General features: G+C 38.0%; 1 pseudogene; it reads left to right on the top strand.

Annotated features, from left to right (window-relative positions):
• Positions 1-3,959: 3,959 nt before the first annotated feature.
• Positions 3,960-4,460, top strand: LOC110197256 (dolichyl-diphosphooligosaccharide--protein glycosyltransferase subunit DAD1 pseudogene; annotated as a pseudogene).
• The last annotated feature ends 1,927 nt before the right edge of the window (positions 4,461-6,387 follow it).

A 6,387-nucleotide genomic window follows, 5' to 3' on the forward strand; every position in this document is an offset into this window, starting at 1 on the left:
AGAAAATTTGAAACCTAAAGTTTTAAAAGCATATGTTTAAAAAAATGTTTTCACATGCTACTGGGAAATAAGAAATACAGGAAATGAGGTACAGAAGTCTATCCTGCCCTACAGGAAAATAGAAGGGGAAGGGCATAAGAGAAGGGGGGAGTGATAGAAGAGAGGACAGACTAGGGGAAGGGATATTCAGAATGCATGCTGTCTTGGGGTGGGGGTAGGGGTGAGATGGGGCAAAAATTTTGAACTCAAAAACTTGTGGAAGTGAATGTTGAAAACTAAAAATAAATAAATTTATATTTTAAAAAAATAAAATAAAATGTTGAACTGTTAAAAAAAAATATGGCTCAAAACAAGAAGCTAAATGCAAAGAAGCCTATGCTTCATGAATATCTTCTTTAAGAAAAGAGTCACAGGGGCAGCTCGGTGGCACAGTACATAGAGCATTAGCCCTGGAGTCAGGAGGACCTGAGTTCAAATCCTGTCTCAGACACATAACACTTACTAGCTGTGTGACTCTGGGCAAGTCACTTAACCCCAATTGCCTCACTAAACAAAAAAAAAAAAAGAGCCACAAAAGTTTATATGTTAACATCTCCAAATGGTACCACAAAAATGAAATACATCTTGGAGGAAAATGACAGATGTATCAATCATTTTAGAATCATCTTTATCTGCACCTTCAGATCAACAATTGAACAAAAAATAATTTGTTAAATATTTGCTATATACCAGGAACTAATCTAAGCACTGAGGATACAAATGAGATAGAAAGAGAAAGAGAGGGAGGGAGGGAGAGTGTGTGTCTGTCCTTGAGAAGGTTAAATTCTAACAGGGAATGACAACACATATAAGTGAGAAGTTAACAAGGAAGAAAATTTTGTTCTGAAGAGAAAAAGAGGAAGGAGGAGGTCAGACCAAACAGACAGTCAAATGGCCTGGTAGAATGGCTAGATTAGATACAAAGATGAAGTGTGGTCTTGTGTCCAGGTCCAGTTAACAAACACACACACACATACGTGTGTGTGTGTGTGTGTGTGTGTGTTTTATACTATATTTTGTATGTGGATGTTACATATATATTATATACTTATCATATTACATAGGTTTTTGTTCAGTTGTGCCTGACTCTTCATAGGTCTTCATTTGGGGTTTTCTTGGCAAAGATACTGGAATGGTTTGCCATTTTCTTCTCCAGCTCATTTTACAGATGAGAAAACTGAGGCAAAGTTAAGTAACTTGCCCAGGGTCACACAGCTGGTAAGTGTCTGAGGCCAGATTTGAACACAGGTCTTGCAGACACTAAGCTCAGTGATCTATCCAATGTGTCATCTAGCTGCCTTCATATTACACAACATGACATGTGCTATATTATGTATACATATGTGTGTGATGACACACCCATACACACATATACAATATTGTGGTGTGTGTAATGGATTAGTTTTCACATACTCAGTCATCAACTGGGTATGACCCTAGGATAGGTACTCCAAAGATGAACAGATTTAATTTCCCCAGGACTGATGTATATATTCAGGAAGAAAGCTTCATTTGCAGGTGTCTAGTTTTCAGAAGAAATTCTTCCATGTGGGAAGAAGCACAGCAGTAACAGGCAGATGGTGAGATGGCTTAGGTGAATAGCTGAATGGCTGGAAATGATGTGAAGTTGAAGCATGGGATACCCATAAATATAGTGAGCTAATTAGTGCACACTCATTCCCAATGAGCTGGAGAGGAATGTAAGACAGTTGCTCCAAAAATGAGCAGATTATTTTCCCCAGTACCAGGACCTTAGATCATGTAGTGGTCAGGAAAGGACTATCTTGAGTTAGAGAAGCTGGGTTCAAATCCCACCACCAATGCTTTCTACCTGTGTGACCTTAGGTAAATCACTTAACTTTCCCATATGCCAGTTTTCTCATCTATAAAATGAGGGGTTAGATTAGGTGATAGTTGAGTTCCCTTCCAGTTACAGGTCTATGATCCTATGAGCCTCTGTGCATTCGGGTCAAAAATTGATTACAGAATCATATTTTACATCTTAGTTTAGAGGGAGGAAGAGGATAAATAGTACGATAAAGAGAAAACTGGCTCTGAAGTAAGATTACTTAGGATGAAATCTTTTCCCTCGTTCTTTCTACCTAAGTGACTTCCCTGTGCTTCCATTTCCTTATCTATAACATGAGTGGGCTGGAACAGAGGGCCTCTCAGGTCTCTCACTGCTCTAGATCCCACGGTCCTATTGTCCTGTGATATCCTGAGATAAAGAAGTAACCCTTCCCTGGAAATTATAGCACTTCCATTTGACCTATTCTATTTACTCTGAAAAGTGAAAAATGAATAAAAGTTAATATAACCATATCACTGCTTCTTTTTGACCTTTGTAAAATGGTCACCCCACTGGGGAGGCAGAAACTGCCTCCTCACTTGAACTCTTTGTGAAGTTAACAGAGCAATAGAGTAGGAAAGACCCATAACTTTGGAAAAAGGAGAGATTTGAGTTCAAATACTACTTCTGAAACTTGCTAGCTATGTACCAGGAATTTAGCCTCTCTGAGGCTACTTCCCTAATCTGTAAAATAGAGTAATATTTTTTTTTTAATGAAGGCAATGGTAGGAAGAGATAGAGGGTATACAGCAGAAATTAATGTTGGAGCAACACAATTTTAAAGGTACCCAGGTATCAATTACCCACATACCTTCACAAGGAAAAGATTTTAAAAGAATAGAAAGTATCATGTTCTCACCACCACCCAAAAGGCAGCCTAGATGTTATATGCAATTTATTTGCCATCTTCCCTATCTCAATTAAACTTTTATGAGAATGGTCTATGAACACAATGTATTTATTCTTGATGAACATATGAAAATAGAGACCTTTACAATGTATTTCTATAACAATTCATATTGACAAAAATGATATGTACAGAACACAAAACACAGCTATATTGATTGTATGATGATTTTTTAACTATTTGACTTAAGAGAATAAAATGTTTTTCCTTAAGCAATATTTGCATAAAAATTTGTAAGATATAATGCATGACAAGTGTAGCTACTGAGATAACTTTCTTCACTATTTATAGTATGTATTAATATTCTTTTAAAAGGAATGGATCTAGGAAACATGTTTGCCTAAGGTACTCACAAGTGTCATAGTAGACATCCTATACAGATCCTAAACAAAAGAAGCATTCCCTAGCAATGACCAAATTCTCCAAATGTTCTTAACCATAGATGACATTGTGCTAATTGGGGGATGAAGAGGCCTCCTTAGTAAACAGCAATGCCAAAGAGAGGCATCTAACTACCTACGGTAGGAAAAAATATATATATATAAAATGCATATTTTCCAAAAGTATAAACTTATATATATACATACACACTTCTATGTATATATGAGTGTGTGTGTATGTCAGCTTAAGGTTTGCAAGCCTCTTGTAATACGTTTGAACTTTACAACAAACATATGCAGAAGGTGGGGGCAGCTAGGTGATACAGTAAATAGAGCACTGGATTTGGATTCAGGAAGACTCATCTTCCAGAGTTCAAATCTGGCCTCAGACATTTACTAGCTATGTGACCCTGGGCAAATCACTTAACCCTGTTGCCTCAGTTTCCTCATCTATAAAATGAGCTGGAGAAGGAAATAGCAAAGCACTCCAGTATCTTTGCCAAGAAAACCCCAAATGGGATCACAAAGAGTCAGACATGACTGAACAACAGTGAGGGAGGTGCTATTACAGATGAGGAAAATGAGACTTAAAGAGATTAGATGACTTGCCCAAAGTCAATACAGCCTGTAAATGTGTTAGAAGCAAAAAGCACTCTGCCACTCTATCTCCATATTGATAAACCCAGGATATTAGGAGAACAAGAGGAAGGCCTCTTCAACATGCTGAGCAGATTCTTCGCAAAGATTGAAAGAAAGGCATAAATAGCAGTTGTATAGAATAAGAATGCATGGAGTAGCTATCCTCATCTGGGTAAGGTATGTACACACTAATGAAAGCATGGATCAAAGTATTGAGTACAACGTGTTCTATAACAGGAAAAGTGACTGTATATGCAAATAACCACAAAAGAATTCTTGGGTGGCGTCCGGTGCGGAGCGGACGGTGCGGGCCGCGGTGGCGTAGGTGATCTAGCGCTTGCTGGAGGAGTACATGAGCAGGACGCCGCAGCGCCAGAAGCTCCTGGCCGCCCTCCTGCTCACATCCTGCTGACCGGGGTGCTGCAGTTCGATTACTGTCTCCTCGTGGGGACCTTCCCCTTCAACTCCTTCCTTTCTGGCTTCATCTCCTGTGTGGGAAGCTTCATCCTGGGGGTCTGTTTGAGGTTACAGATCAACCCACAGAACAAGGGAGATTTCCAAGGCATCTCTCCAGAACGAGCTTTTGTTTGACTTCCTCTTTGCTAGCACCACCCTGCATCTTGTTGTCATGAACTTTGTTGGTTGAATCCTTCCCAAATTAAATCCAGGCATGACACAATGCAAGATAAAACAAATATTTTAAAATTGTGAAATGGCATGCCAGCTTTTCAGAGTGGATAGCTTAAATGATATAAAATGTAGAGGTCATATCTACATAGCCTATCATGAAACCTTGCAATATTCTAGGAGAAATAAAGAACAATGTTTTCACTTCATGGTTTCTCAGATAGAAATGACATCACTTGAGGACAAGCAGATTTTCATACTTCAGACTTAAAACTTAATGCAGACATAATTTTATTTTGAAGTTCGAACTGGGAAATACAGGGAAGATTCTGTGACATTCTTCCTCTAAAGTACTTTGTAATGAGCATTGAACACCATGACCTGTGCCATCCCTTCACTGTAATAACCTGTTTGCCTTCCAAATAAAGTGCTTCTTGTTAGAAAAAAAGAGTTCTTTATGAGTTTTTTTTTATGAATATGTTTCCATCAATTATTTAGAATGTGCACAGCCGCAGTGAATTTAAGAGAGATGGGAACTTGTGTGATCAAGGCTTGTGCATAAAAATAGGTGTTCAAATTTGGCCAGTAGCCTATGACAGCATCACAACTTGCTTTCTTGTGGCTTGGTTTTCTCATGCCTAACCATCAACTCCAGTTATCTGATAACGCTTCCTAGATCTTCTTCATTAAAAGCCTACAACTGACTTTGTTGATTTCACCCAGATCTCATCATTATGGCTTGAATTAAAATGAGGCCCTGTATGTCATGCTATCTGAAATTCATGATGGCAATGAAGCAGTGCCTCAATCTCCGTAGACCACAACATCAATGACTAGGTTTAGGATGAATTCCGGGGAAACACTGTCCTTTTGAAAGGAAAAATTCTCTGAGAGGACTGAATTCTTTGCCGCTGGTACTGTTGATCAGTAAAGATAATCAGTGCCCAAATGGCTATGAATGCCAAACATAATATGGAATAGAAACTATATAAAGAAATGGAACAGAACTAAAAAGAATTTATTACCAGCCATTCCAATCTGTAATAATAATAATAATAATAAAAACCCTTCAGTATTTCCAAGTATATTAAGCAGAGAGGAAACAAAAGCATCTTCGTCCAAGATAGGAAGGATGACACACAATGTAATAAAATTGATTTATTCACTGAGGCACATTAAAATAGCAGCCTTTAAGTTGTCAGGCTGAGACCAGCTAGCTCAATGTTTGACTCAAAGAAAAGGAAATATTTCTGTATAATAAACCTGGGATTTATATATGTTAGCTCTCTCCAGGTGGCTGACCCAGAAACTCCAGCTTGGAGACTCTAATGAAAAGAGCCATTATTTGAAACTTTTAGTGTAGGACATATTTCTGTGTGATATGAATCCATGAGCTAAAATTTTGCAAACTAAATCCAGGCATGACACAATGCAAAATAAAACAAATATTTTAAAATCCTGAAATGGCGTGCCAACTTTTCAGAGTGGATAGCTTAAATGATACAAAATATAGAGGTCATATCTACATAGCCTATCATGAAACCTTGCAATATTCCATAACCAAAATTTTAGGTAACAGAAGACAAAAGTAGAAAGAATGTGAACTAGATCCAATTACTGACAATCCTTTGGGAATTTGGGTAGATGTGAATCATTCTCCATACCAGATTTCTAAGCACCGTAGGATCATAGATTTAGAAGCCAGTTAGTCTAACCCCTTCACTTCACAGATGAGGAAACTCATCTGAGAAAGGTTAAGTACAGGAGTTTGCTAGAACCAGCTCATATCAGCTTACAAAAGCAGATTATTAACAGTGTGAGTTTACACCTCCAAAATTTGCAAACACTACACCACGGCTTGATTTATTATTTAGTTTGTGGTGGTGGGGTTGTTTTTGCTGTTGTTTCTCCTTCATTTTTGAAGGGGACCAATATCATGGAGTAGT

Source organism: Phascolarctos cinereus, unplaced genomic scaffold, assembly GCF_003287225.1.
Source record: "Phascolarctos cinereus isolate Bilbo 61053 unplaced genomic scaffold, phaCin_HiC Scaffold_4;HRSCAF=312, whole genome shotgun sequence".
NCBI classification, from domain to species: Eukaryota; Metazoa; Chordata; class Mammalia; order Diprotodontia; family Phascolarctidae; genus Phascolarctos; species Phascolarctos cinereus.